Genomic DNA, 12,108 nt, shown 5'->3' with positions numbered 1-12,108 from the left:
TTCTTTTTATCTTCAATTAGCTTGCCATTTGAGAGAAAATACCTTGAGGGCCAGGATGAGGGACAGATAGGCCAAATTAACTGATAGGCCAGCAGAGCAGCTGCCTCGGATGCTCATCCATAAGGAGCCAGTTAACTTACATGTCTTTTTTATTAAAACAAAATTAACAAAACGTAAATTGTTTTCATTCATGCCAAGGAAGACAAGATAAAATTTTAAAGCATTCCTAGTCAATCCCACTGAATGGATGTTGAACAGACATTTAAAGAATGTTCGTTAAAGGAGCCACCACAGTTTTTCTCCAGGCCTGGCTGTGAGCCTGAGGTAGAGGGGCCAAAGAGACCACTTGGTCTGCTTTTAGTTTCCCCTCTTAGGCTAGAGGGGAAATAATGACCCTTGTGGGCTACGTGTGGACAAGCAGAGTTCACTAGAGGAAGAAATCAGATAGGAGCAGAGAACAAGCCCTAGAGAAATGCCTTTGCATTTGTCTCCAAGCGTAGTTCCCTCCAAATCATGTATTCAAGGTAAATGACTGCCTGAGCATTCAGGACTCCAAATCCAGCTTATTCCTGGAGTCCAGACTGAAATTTCATTAGGAATTTCATGTGATGTGTGATGAACCTGAGAGAACATCTGGGGTTTGAAGTGTTAGGAACCCAAGCGAGACTTCTGAATTTTGCCTAACTGAGGCTGATAGGATCTCATGGTTTGAAATCTACATGACAGGAAATCCAGCCTTCCTGTCCCTGAATGACATTTAATGGCATGTGTCAGTAAGGGTTCCAGCAGGAAATGACCAGCACACCCAGAGGGGTAACAGGTGAGAGCTGAATGCAGGAGCTATTCACAGAAGTATGGGAGTCAACAAAAAATAGTAAAGCACACAGTTACTAGCAACAGTGAGAAGTCGATACCACCCAAGGGCTGATGGGGCAAGGGGAGAAAACTGTTTCCAGAAAGAGCTGTAACCATGGGAGAGGGGCTAGCTAAAAGGGCATACATACCCTGACCTCTGACCTCTTTCTCCTCTTGATCTTTGATCTCATGTTAGTATTTCCCGTTGGCCAAACCCAGATGAGAGGCAGGAGGCCTTGGAAAGGCAGAAGGGGGATCTGGATGGACAAACTGAGAAATAGCAGCACAAAGGCTTAATGCATTTAAATGGAAAGTCCATCCTCATAGAGCCTTTCCAATGATGTTTTCTTAAATGGCTAAGGACACTCTATACACTGAACACAAGATTGAACCATCCTTAAGAATTAATTAAAAATCAGGATAGGGTTCCAGCTATACAAAACCAACAAATAGAGTCAGTGATTCCATTTTATAGGAAAGAAAAAGAGGAGACAAATCTAAATGCAAAGGCCTTGGTCCACTCCTGAGATATAAAAAATTCACTAGGAAGAACATCCACAATCAGGAGACACTAATGCACAGAAAGGGGCCCACAGGAGTGGGAAATCCTGCACAGAATTCTGCAGGGGAAAAGAAAGAACAGATTCTTTCTTCACCCAAAGGTGAGGTCCTGGAAGGAAAATGAAAACATGGCAGCTGCAAAAAAAGGCTTCTCAGGCAGCATCCCAGCAGGAAATAGATGGCACACACAAGTTAGGGTGATAAAGGGGCGCTATTTACAAAGGTGTGGGGAAACCACCAGGAAGCCTGAGGAGATCAAGGACAGAGAAATCCCTGGAACCTAGAGACAGGGCTGTGAGAGTGGAGCTGTTGATCTAGGATGAACCAGTCTAGAGCCACCCCACAGGGAAGGAGCCAGAGCACTTTATCCTTCTCCCTGCAGTCTCCTGCCGGGCTTCCCATAGGTCAAACCCAACCAAACCAGAAGGGAGGGAGTTGGTGCCCATGGGGCAAAGAAGAGGGTGGGGAAGGGCAGGGTGAGGGTCTGGAAGGGTATAGGAAGGCATTCAACAAAGGGCAGAATTTCAGACCAGTGCTAACGGTGAAACAGGTGCTGGGTTATGAAGACTCTGCTTTTAGTGTTTGGAATATTACCAGAAAAGGGAATATGAATTTCTCTGGGTTCCCAGAAACTTTTACCCCTGGTATTGCTTGGGAGAATTGTTAACCAATGATAATTAAATACATTCTTGCCACAGCTTGCTTTAAGGCATGCTACATAAAGTTACCCTTATAAGAAGAAACTTTAATACAAATCTGTATCTATTCTTAGGATCATCTACTCTTGTGAGTTTTGATTCAGGGCTCATGTTTTAAAACATCATCTCTTTTTCTAAGTGCACTGAGAGAAGTCTTCCCTCAGCTCCACGTACTCTGCAGGATACCTGCCATCTCATTCGGTTCTTGACCCCCATCCACCCACACATACACACAGGCACATGCACACTCACAAGTGAAGTTCATGTAAAACCTATAGTTTGTCATATCATCCCAAAAAGACCTGCCAAATTCAGTGTAAATCCAATCCGCCATTTTTGCATGTGAAGGTGATGGACAAATAGCAACTTAATTTAATTTTTGTAGGTTCCAAATACCCCAACAGTTGTTTTCAGACATAGTGGTCCCTGCTAGCATCTGCGATTGGGTGCACATGAATATCAGCTGCTGCAGTTAGCTAGGCCACCTGCTGTCAACCACTCAGTCACCAGGGTCCTGGGTGGGCGTGCCCTCTCAGAGCAGGGAGCTGATCCACCCGGCTTAACTTAACCTGTCCCTAGGTTCCTGAAGGTAGAAGCTGGATTCCGCTTTGGTGGTAACCAAGACAGTGGCCTCAACCAATAATTCCTTTCGATTTAGTTTAGTTTGATAAACATTTCTCAAATACCAGCCTTGCACCAATGCTGACCGGGGCGCAGAGCCATCAAGAGAACATGCTTTGTGAAGTAATGCAAGATAGAGACAGTCTCAAGTAAGAGAAATTCCCAAGTCCCTCATGAGAAAGGATTTTTTGTAAAATTGTCTGAGTTAGAGAACTTTAAGCTTAATAGTGTGTCAAGAATATCAGACGAATATCAACCACTGAGGCTGGAAACCGTCAGGTCAGCTTGGACACCTCCCCTTGCCTCTTGCTCTCATCCAGCCTAGTTAATTCTGCCCAGAGCATCTGCTCTTTTATTCTATAGGCTCCACCATCTCCCCCCCAAAACATGCCCCTTTTACCTGCCACCTGGCTATTGTAATAGCCTATGAACCAGTTACAGCCTCATCTCCCTTCCAAACATTCTAGAACCAAAATAATCTTCCCAAAGTTCTCCATTTGGTTTCTTTTCACTCCTCTGCTTAAAAACTTTCAATAGTACCTCATTGACTAAATTCCTTTACTTGGCATTCAAGGATCACCATACCCTCCATTTCCAGCCCTATCTGTTACCTGCTCTGTGCACCGCATATGTCAGCCATGTGTGACCTGCACACCATTCTCCAAACACTCTGCAAGACTTCCCTCCCCTGTGCCCTTTCTCGGGCTCTTCCCTCTGCGTCAGGCTTCCCAACCTCACCCACCGTCTCCCTGCTGAGACCCTGCCAGCCTCCAAAGCTGTCCTCAGAACTGCTTTTCTATCAGACCTCTTCCAGCCATCCTGGCCACATGAGTCTCTTCCCCCTCCAAAATCTCACAGCATTTTGTTTGCACCTGTCTTTGGTGCTTAATATAAGTCTGCCTTATATCCTAGGAATTTGGGACATAAGGTTGAGAATGTCAGCCTTTCAGGGATATTTAATTAGGGTTAAAATTACATAAGATACTTTGATATGCCTAGGAAGTTCAAGGCATATAGTAGAATTTGGTAAGCAAATTGTATATTGTTATATGTAATTCTATGATAATAATGTTATTGTTATAGTTATTGTGATAGACATAACTGTGGTAAAGTGGTTAAGACTACAGCTTTGAATCTAATTGAAAAGCAACTAACATTTTATTAAGTGTTTACCATATTCCAGACACTATGGTAAGAGCTTAGCGTACATTTTCTACTTTATTCTCTTCAAAATCATATCTTTTATTCATTACCTCATTTTTAAAAGCATCTATGTGCTAAACACTATGCCAGACACTGGGAATTGAGCAGAAATCAAAAGAGACCAAAACTTGCCCTTAAGGAGCTAACAATGTTATTAAACAAGAAAACATAAATTTAGAATATTACTGATTTATTTATTATCTGCCTGCCTGTTTGTCTCCCCCTACCAGAATGGAAGAGGGTAATTGTTCCTTACTGTATCCCCAGCACCTAGAAACCAAGCCTGGCATAAATCAGACTCTCAGCAAATGCTGGTTGTGGTTGAAGACAGTAAGCACTCTGAAGGAAATAATTTTAAGTTGAAACCTGAAGGATGAAAAGGAACCAGAAAGGCAAAGACCCAGAGGAAGGACAGCCTACACAGGGAAACTGATGGGGACACTGGGACACTGAGTCTTAGAGAGGTGAAATAGTGAATTGCCCAAGACCGAATGGCTACTCTATGTCAAAGTCAAAAATTCAAATTGAGACATTGTGTTTCAGAGCCCACATACCTCACAGGGCAGATAACATCTGTAAAGTGCTTAAGACAAGGCCATGTGCATAGTTATTACTTAATAAGTAGTTGATACTCTCCTTCATATCCTCTACTGGATTGTAAATTTCTTAATCTTGTTTTAAAAACTTGGAATTATTAATTACTTAATTAATTCATCAGCATGGAGCAGCTTTAGAACCCAAGGAAGTTGGCTTGTTCCTATTTCGTTTCAGAGTGATCTTCTCCTTTGTATTTCTGATGAGTGGGCAAAGCAGTTAAGATACGAACTTAACAGAATACTCAAGGTTGGAGGGAATGCCGGCCATATTTGGGAGATGCAGCATTTCAGCCAGTTGCTTGGGAAAGCAGCCCCCAATTCACCTACACTGATTGCTAGGCCAGAGTTGCCTTTCCCTCCAAGCCTCAGAGAGGCTGCTGTTGCTTCAGAGTCCAGCTTTGACAAATGCCCATACTTCCCAAGGCAGAGCAGACGCTGGAGTGGAGAAGGAAGGGGCAAAGAAAGCAGCTCCAAAGGCCAGCATAGTAATAAATGACTCTGGGCCTACTCTGTACCACTCCAGCTACAACCAGCCTGCTGTGACCTCAATCGTATGAGGCCGCTAGGAGCTGTTCTGGGGGAGCCAGGCATTCCTCAGAGGAACACAGAGTAAGGAAAGCCTCTGCAGCAGGCAAAAAGGCAAACAGTAGGTCTGGTTCAGTGTTCTGTGCAGGACATTGAGAACATGTAACTTAAAGGGATCCCTCTCAAACAGGAAGACAATGCAAAGAGTCCCTCAAACAGCAAGACAAGTCAAGTGGCTTCCTGTTCCCAGGCCCAGAGAGGGGCATGCAAGAGAGGCCCCCAGAGTTCATTCTCTCTTCTTTTGGGAATTCCATTTGGAAAACTGACTGACCACCTCTCAGCCAAGTTCTTTGGGACCCTGCTGACCAACACAACAACTCTACAAAGCAGGTATCAATATCCCCATTTTACAGATGGGAAAACGAAGACTTAGAGGAGTTAAGTAATGCGTCCAGAATCACGCAGTTAGCAGTAGAGCAAGGATTTGAATCTAGCTGTGCCTGATTTTAAAGTCACTTTTTTTTTTTTACCACACTGTTTTGCCTTTAAAATGGTTTGCACCCAGGGAGGGATTAAAACAGCATGTTTTCGTTTCCTAGGCTGCTCAAGCAAATACCATGAAATGGGTCAGGTTAAACAATTGAAATTTATTTGTTTATGGCTTTAAGGCTAAAAGAAAGCCCAAATCAAGGCATCATCAAGGTGATGCTTTCTCCCTAAAGACTTGCCTTCTCGGGCTGGCTGTTGGCAATCCTTGGCCCTTAGCTTGTCACATGGCAATGCACCTGGCGGCCCCTCCTGGCCTCTTCAGTCTCTTCCAGATTTCCTTGATTTCAGCTTCTTACTTCTTGTGGCTTTCTCAGTCTGTCTGAACTTCACTCCCCTTATCGATCCTGGTTGTGGTGGGCCACACCTTCTTAATTGAAGTAGCCTCATCAAAAGTCCTACTTACAATGGGTTCATACCCAAAGGAAAGGATTCGATTTAAGAACATGTTTTTCTGGGGTACATACAACTTCAAACCACCACACTGCAATTGCAGTGAAATCTGGAATCTGACTGCAGTGCCCCTGATGGATTGGCTATCGAAAGACACAGTCTTGGAAAAAAGTGCGTGCTCCAGTTGGCCTTCCTCCATTTTCCATGTTAGCCATCTTGCTAATCAAGTCCAGTGTGAAACAGTGTCGGGAAGATGACAAGAACTGAGCCCCTGGAGACTGCTCTTAAATAGGAGCTTTACTTAAGGACAGGGTATTCAAAGAAGTGAGGATTTCCACACTCTCATTGCTTCCCGGCTCCCGGGAGAGAAGCCTTCATTCCAGGGAGTCATAATAGTTGTGCATCTTTCAGAATTTTCCTCTTTTTAAAGCTGCACAGAGCAGTTAGTTATGTAGCTCTCAATCTATTGCAAAGGCTGCTGGGGAAGAGGGCAGAGCTCTGGAGGGGGGAGCTTCAGCAGGATTGTCCCACGGCCAACACCCTGGGCTGAGGCAGGAAACTGAGGCTCTGTTTTCATATCTGTCTCAGTGTATTTATTTGTGTGTGTGTGAAAGAGAGAGAAAGAGAGGGATATTAGGCACATCACTCATCCTTACAGTGCACTAGTCTTTCAAGCAGAGAGAAAATTGCTCCCTATTTGATAGCATGGGGTCAGGATGAATGAGGACTTAGGCAAGGCCAAAATTTAGACAAATAAGTCTAATAATAGACACATTCAATAGACCCATATTATATGTATTAATAGACAATAATTTGAGACCTGGCCATAAAAGCTCCCCTTTCCTAGCTTCTTTCAACAAGCATTTATGGTGTACTTTCTATGTGACAAGAATTGTTCTGTGTGCTAGAAATATAAAGATGAATGAAACACGTCTTTCTCTGAAGAGTGTGAAGATAGTCTAGAGAATTCTTTAACAAAGAAAGGCACTTTGGGAGCCCAGAGCCTACTTTGACTTGAAATCCCAGCATTAGACTCACTCCTTTGAGTTACAGCACGAGCTACTGTTAAAATGACTGTGAATTAGGAATAACTCAGCCGCATGGATTAACCAGCCGTCCCTTTGAAAAAGAGATGAACCTAGTGGGGAAAAGGACACTGAGAAAGTCAGTTCTGATGGAGGAATATCAGAAGCCCCAGGAGTCTATAGGCTCCTTCCTTCTCTATTGTTTTCAGCCTCTTCAGATGCACATCTCAGTGAATCACAAACCGGAACTTCACTTTGGACACAGTGGCCTTCAGCTGCAAAAAGATATTTTTTCTTAAAATGTCTGTGTACTAGCAGTTTAGCCACACCTTTTTAAAAAAAAAAAAAAAAATCAAAATGATTTTGGAGTTTTGAGTGATAATGTTTACTGGGTACAAAAAATATTGTTTCCATTATGATTGTGAACTGGATGCTTTTAAAAAGTTGCCTCTACTACAGTAAAAGATTTTCACGACCTAGTAATAATAAACCATATGATCGAGGCACTATAAACTCTAGCTGGCTTGAACTTCAATGACATCTCAGCTTAAATTCTTACTTCTCTTTAGAGGAATGCTATGAACGCAAATTCACGTGTAATCAGATCCCCCCAGGATCCTCATTGTCTCAAATATGTCTGGCAAACCCTGTGGTGCTCACTGTGGAAAGCAAATGAGCAGAACAACTTAATTCCAAAGAAATCATTCAAAACTTCCTTCTATTTAGCCCACAAAATGCCACCTCGTTAAAGTGGGTATTTATCTATGTAACACAACTGTCATGCTGTGCTTATTTTATTATGATAAAGTTAGGAAATGATCAAAAATGTTTTAGGATAAAACAGCATCAGGAATTATACTTGCATCTTTTTTGTTTTTAAATAAATTCTGTTTCCCCAAGTCTAAAGTTTTAAGTCCGTTTTCAGAAATCCCCCCTGGGTTTCCCTAAAGGCAGCTGCATTAGTTGTATCCCAAGCTATGCCTCTATTTTTCTTCAAAATCTCTCAGCTTATTTTAGAGGGCCTGCATTCCACCTCAGAATTCCATGACTCACTAAGATGTTTATTTGAGATAAAGACGGCCTATCTTAGCTTTCATGACTCCCTATAATCTCAGTGATCTCACAACTGAAGGTGGGCACTTTAATCCCCATTTTACAGATGGAGAAATTGAGGTTTGAGGTTCAGGAGTTAAATAACTCAACTAGTTAAATAGTTGATGCCCATGACCCATCAACTAGGAAAGACAGAGTGAGGAATATAACTTTGACCCTAAATCCCACAGCTTTTCCACTGTACCATCCTGCTTGATTTTAGTTCTCAATCCAAAGCAAGATGAGAAGGCATTTAAATTTTTAAACTTGAAATGCTTGTCTATTATACAATAGACATTTATTGGGGACATTTATTTTTATTTTTCATTTAATGTTATAGGTTGGCAACATGATTTTCCACATTTTTCATTTCATTTCCCTGCACCCAACCCCTGCCCCAAGAATTAGGAATTTCCTTGGAGTTTCTAAAAATTTGTTTAGGTTTTTGGGGATTTAAAAAATTTCCTCTTTAAGTGAAACTCTGGGATTCCTCAAGAATATCTCTAAAATTTCTAGACAACACTTTTTTCCCAAAACCTTTTCTAGAATGGTGATATCTCTTCACCGTGTTTTAAGTGTGGACTTTAATGTGGAAGGGTTGATATCTAGATTCCCATGAACATATGAGTGTCAGTTAGATAGTAACAACCACAGGCCTAGCCCTGTGATTAGTCTTAAAAGCGTTCTTTTACTTTCCCCAATAAGGAGCTGGATGCCTCTTTAAAGCACTCAGTCTTTGATGTGTTTATCAGGCCTGCTTTGCTTCTCTACATAATATGGTACACGGTTTCCTGCAATGTTATCAGTAACTTTAAGTGTCACCATTTATGGGGTGTCTACAGGCACTATGCCAGATATTTTCTATATTTATATTTTATTTATATTCACAACAACCCTATGAGATAGGTATTGCTACACCCAGTTTACAGTGGGTTCAGGGAGGTTCAATCACTTCCTCAAGGTCACACATTTAGACGGCGGGGTTGTCAGACTCGGAATCCAATGCCCTTTCCCCCTCCCATGCCCTTTCCCCCCTCCCTGTGTAGCTCCCAATTTTTAAAAAATGCTCTGACAGGTACAGTACAGGATTTGGAAAGCCCATGGACTTTTCTGATTCTACCGTTTTAGTTTATTTGCTCCTCCCGGATCCAAAATCCAGGGACCAATACTATAAATAAACCCAAGCTACATAATTTTTAATTGAATGGTCTATCATATTGATGTTTCCTCAGTTGAATGTCCTGATTATGTTTGGGGTTATTTTCCATGTTTGTTTATTTTTCGTCTGGGGAGATACATTTCAGCTGAGAAGATCTGTTATTTTCTGAAACAATTTTCTTGTTTGGCTTTAAGCTTGCTGTGGGTACCAGGTGTGCTTCCTCCGATGTGTTAGTGCATGCCACAAACGGTACTAAACCTGCTGCTCAGGAATGTTTGTGTAAAGTGAGAATGGCCATTGTTAGTAGTGCCATTATCAGCTTTCTTATGAATTTGCTGGTACTTTATGGCCTAGGAACTTTGAGAGAGACAAGCGAAACGGAGCTCCTGTTAATATTGTTGTGCAGCTGAGCTACCCAGTTGCCTTCTTCACGGTGCCAGTAGAGAGCTGTACGTGCTACAGGTAGTGATCCATTATTGAATTACAAGGGGCTGCAGCTAACGGGTGTTAGTGAGATTGGTAACTTTTGCAGATTCCTGATGTCATTAGGAACACAGGACTGTTTAAAGGGGAATTAACTGCTCTGGTCTGAAAGATGTATTGGGAATTATAAGAAATCTCCCAAGTCCAAAGGGGTTCCTGTAAGACATAGAGATTCCAGGACTGAAGATCAATTAGATTGAGCAGAGACTATTAAAAGAGTAGATGATAAAGTGTGAACTTAGGTGATGTAGACATTATACTTTTTTCAATAACATCGAGTCTTTCTGTTACCAAAAAGAAAAAAGGAAAATGGAAGTTTCCCTGAAGCAAACTCAGAACATACAGAAAAGCACAAAAAGAAAAGAAAAATTATCTGTAATCATACCACCCAAAGATCAATCACTATTGATATTTTTCTGTGCATATATAAACATATATTTTTGTATATTTGGGATCACATTATACATATTATTTTTAAACTTAATTTTCACTTAATATTTTCCCATGTAAGACAGTTCCCTGCAACATGAGTTTTAATAATTTTATAATATTGTCCTTTTTTTTTTGGCTTGGTCAATTTATTTTAACAACTCCCCATTGTTAAACAATTAGGTTTTCTAGTTTTTCCTACTATAAACAACACTGAGGTGAATTGCCTTACACACATGGTTATGCATCTGTCCAGTTATTTCTTTAGAATTAATTCCTAGAAGTGGAGTTACTACCTCAATGCATATATATTTAAGACATAAAACCACAAAACCCTTTTGTAACATATTACCAAATTGCCTTCTAGAAAGTTTGTCTAAATTCAGTATTGGCAACAGTACCTAGTCCTCCACACTCTCTCCTGTGCTTGATATTAACAAATACATTCATCTTTGCCGATATAATAATGCTAACGCCAATGACGGCTAAGGTTATCAAGTGCTTGCTTTGTGCCATGCTTTATAAAAAGCATGTACAAGCCTGCTATTTTTGGGTCCTCTATCAGCCCTGCCAAGCGAGACAATTCTTCTGGTCCATTGTCCACTGCTTTCAAAGAGACTGGAAACTCAAATGCCTCTTTCATCCGATAGTGCCCACATGTCGGTCCCCTGCACACATGTTCTCTACACACCACTGTCCCCAGGATGCTCTGTACCCTGCCCTCTCCTGAGCACCTCACGGCTCCCCTACCTCCTATACTTTCTCTGAGTGGTTCCATCTTCTCCTTGCCTTAAAGGAAATCTGACTCTTGGCTGAGGACTCGGCTTCAGCTGCAGCCCTCTCAAGCAGTGGCTATTCATTCTCTTGCTGGTCACATACCACAGGGTCACATGTCATCTGTATTAGAAGAAAACAGTTGAAGGCAATTGCCCACAGAAGGCAGAAATCAGCAGTGGGGAGGGGACAGGAAGGGGTCTGCTATTTTTGTTATTATCTTTGTAGTTTTGTTTGGCTTTAAAAATGGTGTACATCTATTACTTTGATAAAAATAAAAATTAAATTTTAAAGAAGGAAAAAAGAAACATGTACAGAGAGTATCAATAACTTGCCCCAAAACACATAATAACAAGTTATCTTGTTTTACATTTTTTGTATCACTACTAAGTCTTATTTTTTCCCTGTGTTTACTGATGGTATTTCATAATTCATAAATGGTTTCATTTTCAGTTGCTTGTGCCCTTATACTTTGGGGATGTTTATCTTTTGACTGATTTATATACCCCCTTTAGTTATAATGCATTTTGACTCTGTCATATATCTTGCAAATCATTTCCTCAGTTTATTTTCTTATAATTTTACTAGTGCTTTTTTCCAGATACAGAGATGTTTTACATTTTCATAGTCAAAAAATTTTAATCTTTTTTTTTATGATTCCTGCTTTGGAAAATCGTTTCCTATTCTATAATTTATGCATATTTGCTTACATTTTAGTACTGTGCTTTCATGTATTCATTTTTTTCACATTGAAATCTTTCATTCTTCTGGAATTTTTTCCTAATTGTTTAGTAAGTGTCCCCAAATCATTTGTCCCTTCTCAACTGATTTGAGCTGTCACATTTGTATTATGCTAAATTCCAGTGCCTTAGATCCCTCTTACACTGACTCTTCAGCACCAGAACCATGAGGTTCGGGTTTCCACAGTCAAGTTACATATTTATTGTTTTACTCTTGTATTGTATTGTATTACCCTTCTCTTTAAAAGCTCCTGTCACCTTCCAAAGATCATTGTGATTTTTCTTGGGATTGTCATTATCTTAATAGCTTAATTCAGGGGGGAAATTAAAATAACTAAAGTATTAAATCTTTCCTATCCAGAAATATGGTCTGTCTCTCCACTTATTCATTCCATTGGTGCGATGATT

Source organism: Choloepus didactylus, chromosome 2, assembly GCF_015220235.1.
Source record: "Choloepus didactylus isolate mChoDid1 chromosome 2, mChoDid1.pri, whole genome shotgun sequence".
In the NCBI taxonomy this organism is placed as follows: Eukaryota; Metazoa; Chordata; class Mammalia; order Pilosa; family Megalonychidae; genus Choloepus; species Choloepus didactylus.
The sequence above is the reverse complement of the archived record's forward strand: the minus strand, read 5'-3'. Positions refer to the sequence as shown.